This window comes from Chrysochloris asiatica, unplaced genomic scaffold (assembly GCF_000296735.1).
Source record: "Chrysochloris asiatica unplaced genomic scaffold, ChrAsi1.0 scaffold00092, whole genome shotgun sequence".
NCBI lineage: Eukaryota > Metazoa > Chordata > Mammalia > Afrosoricida > Chrysochloridae > Chrysochloris > Chrysochloris asiatica.
Genome location: NW_006408610.1, coordinates 8016614 through 8028091, shown reverse-complemented (window position 1 = coordinate 8028091; position 11478 = coordinate 8016614). Strand labels below are relative to the sequence as shown.

Genomic DNA, 11478 nt, shown 5'->3' with positions numbered 1-11478 from the left:
CTCATCTTTCTCCCGCGGAGCAGCTGGTAGTTTCGAACTGCGGACCTTGCGGTTCGCAGCCCGATTCATAACCACTACGCTACCAGAGCTCCTATGATCCTAATATACCTCCTTATTTATTTAGATTTTTATTTCAGCAAGATTGTGTAGGTTTCAGTATAAATTTTATTCCCAATAAACTTATTTATAAGGAGTTTTTTTTCATTTAAAAAGTATTTTAAATTTCATTCTCAGTGTGGTTTTGCAATACATTGCAATACAATTAATTTTTGTATATTGGCATTATATACTACAACTATACTAATTTCAATAGTTTTTTTATAGATATCATGATTTTCCATGTAAAAAATCATTTTATCTACAAATAAAATTTTACATCTTCCTTTCTAATCACTATGTTTATACTTTCTTTTTCTTGCCTTATTGCACGGTTCACTGTCAAATAGTATGATAATTAAGGTTTGTGTCAACTTGACTGGACCAGGATTCTCAGTGGTTTGACAGTTAAGATGTAGTCATCCCCATAATGAGACCTACTTTCAGTAGCCAATGAATTGAAAGAAAGTTTCCTCAGAGTTGTGACCTGCTTCCACTAGATTGACCACTTGGGTAAAACTTGTTTGTTTTCCTCTGGGTCTGTATTCTGTATCTGGATTATCGCCTGACCGCCAGTTCTTTGACCTTGAGCCAGTGGCCTGCTTGTTGCCTACTGACCCTGGAAGTCATGAGCAGTCAGGCACCTTACCTGCCCAATCTGCCTGCCTGCCTTCTGATTTCCCAATCTGAATCTGACATCTGAGGAACAAACTTGGGACTTTCCCACCTCTACAATGGTGTGAGCCTTTTCCTTGATATAAACTACTCATTCTGCATACATACATAATCTTCTCTAGCTTTGCTTCTCTGGAGAACCCAGCCAAAAATAAATAGTAATAGAAACAAAGAATGATCGTTATCTTCTTCCTAATCTTAAGGTAAAAATGTTCAACATTTTAAATTTAGCTGTGGATTTTTGTCAGTGTTATTTAGGAATAAGACTTGGTCTAGTTTTTAGGGTTACAGTTAGGTTTATTTTATTTATTTATGTTGCTGTAAAAGGAAGCTGTATTGTTTTCATTTGGACCACGGCTTGGGAGAAGAGGGGCTCCAGGGTGATGACTATGCTGCCTCTGGCTGGAGAGCAAGGTTCAGGCAGAAGTTTTGAGGAGAGCGAGGGAATGCTGGAAGGCCCTTCACAGGGTGCGGGGCTCCACAGGCTCTTCCTAGTCATGCTTGAGAGTGACCCTCTTGAAGAGGTATTCGCCCAGCCCTGCCTGGGGACCAGCCATCCTAGGAGGTTGGTCAAGTGGTTGTTCATCTTCATGATAAATTTCACCTCCTCATTGAGGAAATGGTTCTCCAGAAAGTCACAGAGCTGGTGGTCTGTGTGGGTAGCACCCACGGCATGCAGATCCAGAAGAGACTGGTTCAGGTTCTTCTCCAGGGCCAGGGTGGCTTCGATGGCATCCAGGGTTCTTCCCCACTCATCTTGGGGCAGCTTCTGCACGTCCTGGAAGAGTGCGTGACCACCACACTGGTTTTGCTGTTTTAAGAGATGCTCAGCAACCTTGCACTTCTCCTTTGCCAACTCATGGAAGAAGTGTCCCACACCTTCCAAAGTCACATCATCACAATCAAAATAGAAGCCCAGAGAGAGGTAGGTGTAATGGGCCTGCATATGCAGATTAACCAGATGGTTAATGCCGGCCTCCGCTTCAGCAGAATAATTCTGACATCTGAGAGTTTATGGTTGGTCAAAGATTTGGAGCTAATAACACATACAAAAACGGTGTTTAGCTGGTCCTGGTAACAGGGAGTGGTCAAGAAGATGGTCCCGGAGAAGAGGTTGTGCCTAAAGAAGATGTTAGAGGTGGTCTGAGGCTGGAGGTGGGGGAAGTCCCCAGATCTGTTCTGTCCAAACACTGTGGAAGAAAGATACAGATCCAAGGGACCACAGCACAAACTTCTAGGCTTATTTTTAATTATTGCTGTTCTGATGTGGGTTAATACACTAGACTGAAAAATTGGTTTGAACTGCAAAGTGGGCGGTCAGTTCATGCTCACTAGACACTCCTCGGGAACCCTATACAGGGTCACTATGGGTCGGAAAAGACTGGACAGCACTAGAAAACAGACTTCTGAGGTGGTGCTTTAGGATCAGCACTGAACTGTGAACCACAAGGTCAGTGGTTCAAACCCACCAGCTGCTATTTGGAAACTCTATACAGGATCACTCTGAGTTGAAATGACTCTATGGCACTCAACAACAACTTGATTTCCTCTTCATTTGGAAATGTTGTGACTCTGTTATTGTCTCTATTTACTTAATGTTTTGTTGTTGTTGCAGTTGTTATCTCTGGTTTTTTGTTTTCAGCCTTGTAGGTCTGTTTGACTTGGAATACTTTTATATCTGGGTTGAGTTCTAGGTGATATTGTCATGCATGTTAGTCTTAGGTTGTCTGCTATTGTTGATTCTCAGTCCAAAGACCTCCCTTTACAATTTTTTGTAAGATTGGTCTGCTTTTTACAAATTCTTTTAATTTGTTTGTCTCAAAATGACCTAGTTTTGCTAGGCCCCAGATGGCCTTTTCTGGTAGGAGACCCCAAAAAGATCAACAGGACTCGAGTTTGATGCAAAAGCAAGAGGTTTATTTGCCAACGCATTGGGGTCAACCTTCACAAGCACTCCTGAAACTAGGAAATGAAGGCGACCCCTATCTGTTTGTTTCATTACTTTTTATAGGGTTACACAAGGCAGATTTCGGCAACAGTGCATAAGCATTTTGCAATTGGTTGAACATATTAACCTTTAAGCTGATTGGTTTTGGCATAAAGTAAGTATTCTGACCTTTACGCGGATTGTTTCTGGCGGTCAATTTGTCATTTTCTTGCAGGTGTGGGGTATTTCCAATGATGTTTTAGGGCGGCCTAACCTAACTGTTATGACCTTTAGGGGAAATGTCTTTGCTTGTATATTTCCTGGCAGCTGGGTTTAGTCATGCTATAGATAAGCGGAGGCCTAGGTGCTTTTGGATAATTTTTGAAGTCATGCTAAAGTTTGGTCAAGTAAAGTTTCAGTCCTTACAGTTTCACTGTTGTATTTGAGGGACAGTTTTGTTGGGTATATCATTCTTGGTTAACACTTATTTTCTTTCAAAGTTTTATATATGTCATTCCATTGTCTTCTTGTCTGCATGGTTTCTGCTGAGAAATCAGGCCTTAGTCTTATTAGTTCTCCTTTGTAGGTAACTTTTCATTTCTCCTTAGCTGCTCTCAGGACTCTTTCCTTGTCTTTGGTTTTGAAAAGTTTGATTGCAATGTCTTGGTGTTTTTCTTTTGGGGTCTATCCTGCTTGGAGTTCATTCAGTTTCTTGAATGGTTATCTTCTATTCTTTCATGATGGTAGGGAAGTTTTCTTCCAACAACTCTTGGACAATATTCTCTCGGTTGTTTCTTTTTTTGTTTCTTCCTGTTCTAGAATTCCAATCACACACAGAGTGTCCCATATAAATCTTAGGGTTTCTTCTTTTTTTCCTTATTTTATCTGATTGCTTCTCTAGCAGATGAATATTGAGAGATTTTTCTTCAAGAATCTGCTATTGATTCAATTCTACTTCTTTGCGCTTTTAGTGTGTTATTTGTTTCTTAAGTTTTAGTGTTAATCTTCTGACTTTCCAATTGATGTTTTTGTGTAGCTCCCTTTTTTTTTTTCCTTTTGTCAGTTTGTTTCCTGAATTTTTCTGTAGTTTTGTCTATGTGTTCCTAGATTACATCTGCAATTTCTGTGATCATTCATTCAATCCATTGAAGGTACTTAAGTTGCATGCTTTTGAATTCCTTATCAAGTAGTTCCAATTCTGGTACTAGATTTTTTGATTCTGTGTTTTGGTCACTTGTTTAAAGCCCTCTGTCTCATTTCCTCGGGTAAGTTGAAGTTGCCTGTTTTCTCTAAGACCTCGTGGAGTCTTATTTCTATTTAATTGATGATTGTATATTGGTGTGTTCTGAGGCTCTCACTACCTTTCTGCTGGTGGATGTGGTATCATCCTTACAACTACTGCTATGTTTGAGTCCATCATTGTAGCCACTGTGTTGATCCTCCTCACCGATGGGCTTTCTCTACCAAGCACGATGCCTCTATTCAGGGCCCAGTCACTCCGGATAACATGTCCAAAGTACATGAGATGAAGTCTCACCATCTTGTTTCTATGGAACATTCTGGTTGTACTTCTTCCAACACAGAATTATTCATTCTTCCAGCAGTCCTTGGTGTATTCAATAATCTTCACACCATAATTCAAAGACATTGGTTCATCTTCTGTCTTTCTTATTCACTGTCCAGCTTTCACATGAATTTGAGGTGACTGAAAACACCATGGCTTGGGTCACGTGCACCCTACTCCTCAAAGTGACATCTTTCCTTTTCAACACTTTAAAGAGGTATTTTGGAGCATTAAGTTATTCTTATATTAAAATATGTAAGTATATACTCACATGTTTGCTTCTGATGAAAAATGTAAATTATGGAACTGACTCTGTGAATAGTCCAGAAAGAACCAGGGACTGTATACCAAATAGAGGCAGACCTGACTGGTGCCAGGTGTCACATGTCATTTAGAAAGACAGAAAATCCCACACTTATTTGGCATCCATGATCACACAACATTACTAAGCAGGGGATTCAACAGAGTCTTTTGAAATGTTCTACAGAGGAAATGTATACTCCCCAGACTCAATGCCTCATCTCATAGGAAATAAAACCCCTAATTTTCTCTTAAGACTACTCATTTAAAACTGACTCTTGGGATGGCGCTGTGGGCTCAGCACTGAACGTGAACCACAAGGTCAGCAGTTCAAACCCACCAGCTGCTCCTTGGATATCCTGTACAGTGTCGCTATGAGTCGGAACCCACGCAAAGACACTTAACAACACAACAATTTGAATACAACACCAAAAAAGATACATAATTCATTTAAAAGGGAACAGGCCTTGTCAATCTGTCATACCGATAGGCCATTGGGTTTGGTGATGCTGGCAAAGTGAGACTTTAAAAAGCCAGCACTTCCTAAAGGACACCAGGAAGTAAAAGAACTAAACCTGAGTGAAGGTGTGTCCTAAAACATCGCAATAGGGTTGTATCTGATGATGAATCCTGAGACAGACTGAAAATGGGCAGTGGATCCTCCAGATTCTGTTACCCGGGCTGGCTTGATCACAGACACTTTTTCCTTGGGGTGTAGTAATCTTACTCCACCCCTGGGAAGAAATAAAAATATATTACTGAAACCCTAGGAAGATATTAAAATAAGTATACTAATATTCCCTAGGAAGGTATAAAACAAGCACATAAATTATCAAAGAAATGAATAAGTCCATTGTTCTGAGGCTGTAGAGTGGCTTCTAGTCTAAGTAAAGTAATAAACTTTATAGTCATTGCATTTATGAAAACTTTATGATATTTGAAGTGTTCAAAGTAATCAGTCATAATGATTGTGATCACATTTTAAATTATTAAAGGCAATTTAATCAAATGATAACCAACCTAAATAATCAAAATAACTCATTTTGGAAATATTAACTTATTAAGTATATGAGTTCAATCATTTGTGCATTAAACAAATTAAAGGCGTCGTCTCTCCTACTTTGGACATATTGTCCGGAGGAAACAGTCGCTGGAGAAGGATGTCATGCTGGGTAGGGTGGAGGGTCAGAGAAAAAGAGGAAGACCCCCAACAAGATGGATCAGCCAGGTGGCATCATTGATGGACTCAAGTGTGGCAGTGGTAGTGAGGTTGGCCCAGGATGGAACATTGTTTCGTTCTGCTGTGCATGAGGTCACTATGAGTCGGTTCCGACTCGATGGCACATGACAACAACAAGTTCCCATCAACCAAGCTAAGAAACCTGGACTGTGAGGTCCTTACTCCAAAAATCAACCCAGAGGAAATTAGAGACAGTGATTGAAACCTTTGTTGAATATTTGAATCACTGGGGAGCTCAAAACCTATTGATAATCAGGAGCCTCCCTTGAATCAGTTTTATTAGAATCCCTAAAAGCAGAGTCTGGGCACTGTTTTTGTTTTTGTTTTTAAATATGCTTCCAGTTAACTCAGTTGCCCTAAGTTGATGTATCAACTCTGACCTTTGGTGACTCCATGGGTACCCAAGAAGAGCTATGCTCCGTAGGGTTTTAATAGCTGATTTCTAATAAGTAGATCCCCAGGGGGTTTTCCCCCCAAGGTGCCTCTGGGTTGATTGAGACCTTTTGGTTAGTAGCTGATCCCAGCATCATTTGCACTACCCTGTAGCCAGGGGTGAGAAACGTATTGTTATTGTTAAGTGCTGTTGTGTCGGTTCAGATTCATAGCAACCTTGTACAGGGTTTCTGAGGAGTGGCTAGAGAGTTTTGAACTGCCCACCTTGCAGTTCAAACCACCCTTGTGGTTCAGTGCTTACCCTACAGCTCCACACCAGGACTAACAGGAGAGAAAAGCTAGGGTCTAAGGAACTAACATAAAAATGATGAGAAGGCCTTAGGAGAATGTGATCGTTACGTCAAGTCAGCTTGACTGGGTCAGTGTTTGGCAGTTAAGATGTAATAATTCACCATAACGGGAACTGCTATAGCAGCCAATCGATTGAAAGGAAGCTTCCTTGGGGGTGTTGGTCTGCTTTCAATATATTGGACACTCAGGCAAAATTCCTTTCCTTTTCTGCTGGGTCTAGATCCGGCATCCGGCTCATCATCCAACCTCTGGACTTCAGCCAATGACCGAATCTATTACCTGTCAATCCTGGGAGTCGTCAGCAGTCAGCCATCTTACCTGCCCGACCTGCCTGCCTGACATCAGACCTGTCAATCTTGGTTCATCAGCCCTGTAGCTACTTGAGACAGAAGCCTCTACCTACCATCTGACCAATGGCCTTGGGACTTGCCCACTTCCACAATGGCATGAACCAGTTTCTTGACTATAAACCTCTCTTTGTATATACATACACAAGCTTCACTCATTTTGCTTCTTTAGAGAATCTAGCCTAAGACAGAGACCAAAGACAGTGTAGGAGCCAGTGGCAGTCTGGGATAGGAAGGCAGTGGGCAGTAGGTCAGCTATGGAGGACCAGCTGCTCTTGCCTGGTCTCCACATTGCTTGGCAAGATCTTTTCTGGCCCCACTATTTCTCTATGGGAAATTAGCAACAAGAGCCTAGAATGCCAGATGTGAGGGTAGAGAGGATGGTAGGTTTGAGTAAGGGGTGAATATCCTAGGGCAGTTTTAAAGTGGCCTGGCTAAGAATCTGGTGAGAAAACCTAGATGATGACTAGCAGTCCCTAAGGCCTGTCCTTCGTTTTCTTCTTCCCCTAACACTCAATGGCAGTGGATTGCAACCCAAGAAGTTTGCCACCACTGGGAATGATTTCTTTTCCAAAACTTTAAGGAACATTCTCTGAAGCAGGGAGATGAAGTGTGGGGTTTGGTATGCAGGTTCTGGGATGTGTGTTGGTCTCCTTGGGGATGTCCTTGTCCAACCTTCTTCATAGATAGTCCTAAAAATCAATCTCACACAGACAAAGTGCTCTGACCACAATGCAATTATATCATAAATAAATAAAACAAAAAATAGATATTGGAAGCCCTACAATGTGGAGAGTGAAGCGTGCAGTTGATAAAAAGAGAGGGCATATGCAACAGAACACCCACACTTGCAGATAATACCCACTTGACATAGGCTTCAATAACTGGATGATCAGAGCTCAACCAGAAGAAGAAAGAAGAAGAAAAAAAGAGTAATCTGATACAATTTGATGAACTTGACCTATACCTATGGATGCAGTAGCTCAAAAGAGAGAACAAATCCTTACATCAAGAATCATTCCCACCCCCTCCACACATAGAGTAGACAGGGATGGGCAACTTGGACATTGGCTACCCAAAATTGCGTTGCTACAAAGGCAAGAAGCGACTGGCTTACAAGCTTTCATGAGGGAACCTAGAGCCAGGGGGCCTGGAGGAAGGCAGAATCTCCAGTGAGTAGTATCCAATCTGTCTAGGCGAGGCTGATGAAATAAAATGCAGATGGGTCTCTTGTAATACAGTAGTGAATAATTGTTATCAGGACTGATTGTGAGGGTTGGAAATGTAAAGGTGGACGTTTTATAACAAGGAAGGGAGTGATTAACATTCCAGTCTAGGAGTGGAGGAGTGGACCATCAATGGAGAAGAGCTGAGAGCGGGACCCTACCCAGAGAAGCAGTGATGCCTGAGATGGAGGCAGAGACAATGATGTGGAGTGATGGAGCAGCTGGGGACTTTAGATCCAGAGAGGGAGAGGGGCTGTGTGCTGAAGACTGGGTGGGGAAGGGGAGGTAGTGTAGGGGGCAGGCTTGCAGGGTATACTCTTTGGTTGCTTGATGATGCATGGAAGGGATTGTAACTATGGCAATGATACGATATATGATAGAATGAATGTAAAACTAATGTTCTCCCATGTAAACTATCATATACTTCACAATAAAACATTAAAAAAAAAAACTTGAAAAAAGTAAAAAAAAAAGATATTGAAGGACAGTTCCCCATGGGCCCCTTGTGCTTCTGCATATCTTCTAAGGAGTCCTGGTGTGGCACTGTGGGCTAATATGTCAGATTGCAAAGTCATTTGAACTGCAAGATTGGTGGTTCAAGCTCACCAGCTGCTCCTTGGAAGCCCTATACAGGGTCACTATGGGTCGGAATTGACTAGACAGCACCTAACAACAACAACAACAACATCTTTTCATGGATATTTATATAGGGAACAGCCTTGGGAAGTAGAGATACTGTCTCCTTTCAGGGTAGAGGGAGGTCTGTTCACTGTCTGGTGAAATGAAGATACAATCTCCCTCTAGTGCAAAGGACTCCTGGTGTGGCACTGTAGGATCAGCACGGAACTGTAAACCATTAGGTCGGTAGTTCAAACTCACCAGCTGTTCCTCATAAACCCTATTCAGGGCTGCTATCAGTTGGAACCAACGCAAAAGCACTTAACAAGAACAGGGCAAAGGTTGGGCAGGTTGACTTAGCATTTCCTTTCAAAATATTTGAATTTCTTGAACTCAGAGTTCCTTAGCTGTGCGTCAAAACCAGTGCCTACACAGCATCCTCCTACACCCACACGAGTCACTCCCGTGGGGACTAATGTGGCAAGGGGAACCAACGAGAAAAGGGAGCAGGAACGACTTTTGTCTCGGGCTCAGGGGTCTCATTTCTTCAGCCAGTTCATGAAAAAGTGAAGGCTGCGCCTTGTGAACTTGCAGGTAGAGTAAAACCTTAGACCCTTTCCAGTTCTTGAAATCAACTTTGAAAGCATGTGAATGGTTATCTAAGGTACAATTATTGGCCTGTCCCCAATAAACAAAGGAGCTCTGGTAGCATAGTGGTTACAAGTCGGGCTGCTAACCTCATGGTCTGCAGTTCAAAACTACCAGCCGTTCTGCAGGAGAAAGGTGAGCCTTTCTGTTCCTGTAAAGATTACAGCCTCAGAAACCCTGTGCAGGGTCGCTATGAGTCAGAACTGACTCCACGGCACATAACCACCATCCATCAAAGAAAATCAAAGACTCGTGGAAATAGTCCAAAGGACTAATGCAGCACACGAACCCAGCTTCCATGACTCTGATACCAGAACTGTGTGGTGCCCAGCTACTACTGCTGACTGCTCTGAAATGCATCACAATAGGAGGTCCTGGCTAGAGTAGGAGAAAAATTTGGAACAAAACTCAAAATAATATAAAAGACCAGGTTTACTGATCGGATAGAGACTGTTAGAACCACCAAGACTATTACGGAATTCATTCATCTCTGTGGCTCAACTTTCAGGCAAACAGTTGTTGTTGTTAAGTGCTATTGAGTCAGTTCTGACCCATAGCGACCCTGAACAAGGTTTCCAAGGATGTAAATCTTTATGGGAGCAGAGAGCCTCATCTTTCTCCCGCGGAACCGCTGGTAGTTTTGAACTGCTGACCTTGTGGTTCACAGCCCGATTCGTAACCACTGTGCCTATAAGAAGGAGCTCTGAAAGCGTAGTGGTTACAAATCAGGCTGCGAACTGCAAGGTCAGGAGTTCGAAACTACCAGCTGTTCTGAGGGAGAAAGATGAGGCTTTCTGCTCCCATAAAGATTTACAGCCTTGGAAACCCTGTACAGGGTGACTATGGGTCGGAACCAACTCCACGGCATATAACAACAACAATGCCTATAAGATGATTCTGGGAGGCATATATGAGAACAAAAGGGCAGCATTTGCTCTGGATAAAGCTCAGAAGTCAGGAGGGGATAGGAGAGAAGGACAAATGGAACTGGGAAACTCAGGTAAGGAACAGGATGAGTGTTTTTATATTGTGGGGATGCCAATCAATGTCAAGAAACAAAATGTGTCTGAATTATTGAATGGAAAAGCACTTTGTTCTGCCCACTTTCACAATAAAAAGCACTGGTGTGGGGCTGTAGGACAACCACAAGGTCAGCAGTTCAAACCCAACAGCCGTTCCACAGGAGAAAAATGAGGCTTTCTGGTAGAGATTTGTATCCTCAAAAACTCTACACAGAGTCCCTATGAGTCTGAACTGACTTGATGGCATGCAACAACAACAAATGATTTTTGAAATCAACCATGAAGATAGGAGAAAAAAAAATAAACTGAAGGCAATTTAAACAAAGTTTATGGACAAATGTAAAGTGTTTAAAACGAAATTAAAACTGTACTAAAGGGAAATTTATAAACATGAATAAGTTTATCAGGAATCAGGAAATATTACAAAAATATTTGAGCAAAAGTAATTAGAAAGGAGAAAATATTAAGGTAAGTACAGAAATCCACAAAATAAAGAACAAAAAAATAGAATGCAATATATTATAATAATTATACCAGACAATAACAATGAAGATCAAGAAATCCCAAAGCTGGTTCTTCAAAAAGATAAACAAGATAGTCTTCTGGAAGAAAATGGTCAAGGTAAAAAGAGATGATATAAATAAACAAAATGAAAAGAGAAAATAACCACAAACAGACACAAAATATTAAAAATAATAAAACAATATTACAATGTTGTAGGTACCACCAAGTCAGTTCTGATTCACATAGGATAGAATAAAATGCTGTCCAGTCCTCTGCTCTCCTCACAGTTGTTGCTATGTTTCAGACTAACTTTGTACTTCTTCAATCCACCTCATTGATGGTCTTCCTCTTTTTCACTCACCCTGTAGTTTACAATCTATCAGAGTCCTGGTGTGGCACTGTAGGATAAGCATTGGATCACAAGGTGGTTTGAGCCACAGGCTGGTGATTCAAACTCACCAGCCACTTTTCAGAAACCCTATACAAGGTTGCTATGAGTTGGAACAACAACATGCATTACAATAATGTCTTTCTTCATAAACCGGTTCCTTTTGATAACATGATCAA

The 11478-nt window shown here is 41.5% G+C and overlaps 1 pseudogene; it reads right to left on the bottom strand.

Annotated features, from left to right (window-relative positions):
* Positions 1-1081: 1081 nt before the first annotated feature.
* LOC102833534 lies at positions 1082-7052 on the bottom strand (annotated as a pseudogene).
* Positions 7053-11478: the final 4426 nt, after the last annotated feature.